The sequence below is a fragment of the Taudactylus pleione genome, unplaced genomic scaffold, assembly GCF_031769625.1.
Source record: "Taudactylus pleione unplaced genomic scaffold, aTauple2 ptg001778l, whole genome shotgun sequence".
Lineage (NCBI taxonomy): Eukaryota > Metazoa > Chordata > Amphibia > Anura > Myobatrachidae > Taudactylus > Taudactylus pleione.
Window position 1 is genome coordinate 267501 of NW_028286175.1, and position 2500 is coordinate 270000.

At 37.4% G+C, this 2500-nt stretch overlaps 11 pseudogenes; all 11 read right to left on the reverse strand.

The window, feature by feature from the left end:
- Window positions 1-49: 49 nt before the first annotated feature.
- Window positions 50-168, reverse strand: LOC148437397 (5S ribosomal RNA; annotated as a pseudogene).
- Window positions 169-284: 116 nt separating this feature from the next.
- On the reverse strand, window positions 285-403 carry LOC148437398 (5S ribosomal RNA; annotated as a pseudogene).
- A 116-nt stretch (window positions 404-519) lies between these two features.
- Window positions 520-638, reverse strand: LOC148437399 (5S ribosomal RNA; annotated as a pseudogene).
- A 116-nt stretch (window positions 639-754) lies between these two features.
- Window positions 755-873, reverse strand: LOC148437400 (5S ribosomal RNA; annotated as a pseudogene).
- Window positions 874-989: 116 nt separating this feature from the next.
- On the reverse strand, window positions 990-1108 carry LOC148437401 (5S ribosomal RNA; annotated as a pseudogene).
- Window positions 1109-1225: 117 nt separating this feature from the next.
- Window positions 1226-1344, reverse strand: LOC148437402 (5S ribosomal RNA; annotated as a pseudogene).
- Window positions 1345-1460: 116 nt separating this feature from the next.
- On the reverse strand, window positions 1461-1579 carry LOC148437403 (5S ribosomal RNA; annotated as a pseudogene).
- Window positions 1580-1695: 116 nt separating this feature from the next.
- Window positions 1696-1814, reverse strand: LOC148437404 (5S ribosomal RNA; annotated as a pseudogene).
- Window positions 1815-1929: 115 nt separating this feature from the next.
- LOC148437405 (5S ribosomal RNA) lies at window positions 1930-2048 on the reverse strand (annotated as a pseudogene).
- A 116-nt stretch (window positions 2049-2164) lies between these two features.
- LOC148437406 (5S ribosomal RNA) lies at window positions 2165-2283 on the reverse strand (annotated as a pseudogene).
- A 115-nt stretch (window positions 2284-2398) lies between these two features.
- Window positions 2399-2500, reverse strand: part of LOC148437407 (5S ribosomal RNA) — a 119-nt pseudogene continuing 17 nt past the window's right edge.

The following is a 2500-nucleotide window of genomic DNA, read 5'->3' on the forward strand; positions in this document are numbered from 1 at the left end:
AAATGTAATGTAAAATGTAATAGAAAAGAATGTAATGGCTATATAAAATTACCTACAGCACCTGGTATTCCCAGGTGGTTTCCCATCCAAGTACTAACCAGGCCCAACACTGCATAGCTTCCAAGATCAGACGAGATTGGGCATTTCCACTGTGGTTTGGCTGTAGGTGCTCAAAAGCATTAAATTTAGACCGCTTTTACTTCTTAACACAAGTAAATTCATTGATAAGTTGAAAAAATTAAATGTAAAATGTAATAGAAAAGAATGTTATGGCAGTATAAAATTACCTACAGCACCTGGGATTCCTAGATAGTCTCCCATCCAAGTACTAACCAGTCCCAACACTGCATAGCTTCCAAGATCAGATGAGATTGGGCATGTCCAGTGTGGTTTGGCTGTAGGTGCTCAAAAACATTAACTTTAGACCAGTATTACTTCTTAACTCAAGTAAATTCATTGATAAGTTGAAAAAATTAAATGTAAAATGTAATAGAAAAGAATGTTATGGCAGTATAAAATTACCTACTGCACCTGGTTTTCCCAGGTGGTCTCCCATACAAGTACTGACCAGGCCCAACACTGCATAGCTACCAAGATAAGACGAGATTGGGCATGTCCAGTGTGGATAGGCTGTAGGTGCTCAAAAGTATTAACTTTAGACCTCTATTACTTCTTAACTCAAGGAAATTCATTGATAAGTTGAAAAAATTAAATGTAAAATGTAATAGAAAAGAATGTTATGGCATTATAAAATTACCTACAGCACCTTGTATTCCCAGGTGGTCTCCCATCCAAGTTCTAACCAGGCCCAACACTGCATAGCTTCCAAGATCAGACGAGATTGGGCATGTCCAGTGTGGTTTGGCTGTAGGTGCTCAAAAACATTAACTTTAGACCTCTATTACTTCTTAACTCAAGTAAATTCATTGATAAGTTGAAAAAATTAAATTTAAAATGTAATAGAAAAGAATGTTATGGCAGTATAAAATTACCTACAGCACCTAGTATTCCCAGGTGGTCTCCCATCTAAGTACTAACCACGCCCAACACTGCATAGCTTCCAAGATCAGACGAGATTTGGCATGTCCAGTGTGGTTTGGCTGTAGGTGCTCAAAAACATTAACTTTAGACCTCTTTTACTTCTTAACTCAAGTAAATTCATTGATAAGTTGAAAAAATGAAATGTAAAATGTAATAGAAAAGAATGATTTTGGCTGTCTAAAATTACCTACAGCACCTGGTATTCCCAGGTGGTCTCCCATCCAAGTACAAACCAGGCCCAACACTGCATAGCTTCCAAGATCAGACGAGATTGGGCATGTCCAGTGTGGTTTGGCTGTAGGTGCTCAAAAGTATTAAATTTAGACCTCTATTACTTCTTAACTCAAGTAAATTCATTGATAAGATGAAAAAATTAAATGTAAAATGTAATAGAAAAGAATGTTATGGCAGTATAAAATTACCTACAGCCCCTGGTATTCACAGGTGGTCTCCCATCCAAGTACTAACCAGGCCCAACACTGCATAGCTTCCAAGATCAGACGAGATTGGGCATGTCCAGTGTGGATTGGCTGTAGGTGCTCAAAAGTATTAACTTTAGACCTCTATTACTTCTTAACTCAAGGAAATTCATTGATAAGTTGAAAAAATTAAATGTAAAATGTAATAGAAAAGAATGTTATGGCAGTATAAAATTACCTACAGCACCTGGTATTCCCAGGTGGTCTCCCATCCAAGTACTAACCAGGCCCAACACTGCATAGATTCCAAGATCAGATGAGATTGGGCATGTCCAGTGTGGTTTGGGTGTAGGTGCTCTAAAACATTAACTTTAGACCTCTTTTACTTCTTAACTCAAGTAAATTCAATGATAAGTTGAAATATTAAATGTAAAATTTAATAGAAAAGAATGTTATGGCAGTATAAAATTACCTACAGCTCCTGGTATTCCCAGGTGGTCTCACATCCAAGTACTAACCAGGCCCAACACTGCATAGCTTCCAAGATCAGACGAGATTGGGCATGTCCAGTGTGGTTTGGCTGTAGGTGCTCAAAAACATTAACTTTAGACCTCTATTACTTCTTAACTCAAGTAAATTCATTGATAAGTTGAAAAAATTAAATTTAAAATGTAATAGAAAAGAATGTTATGGCAGTATAAAATTACCTACAGCACCTGGTAATCCCAGGTGGTCTCCCATCCAAGTACTAACCAAGCCCAACACTGCCTAGCTTCCAAGTTCAGACAAGATTGGGCATGTCCAGTGTGGTTTGGCTGTAGGTGCTCAAAAACATTAACTTTAGACCTCTTTTACTTCTTAACTCAAGTAAATTCAATGATAAGTTGAAAAATGAAATGTAAAATGTAATAGAAAAGAATGTTATGGCAGTATAAAATTACCTACAGCACCTAGTATTCCCAGGTGGTCTCCCATCCAAGTACTAACCAGGCCCAACACTGCATAGCTTCCAAGATCAGACGAGATTGGGCATGTCTAGT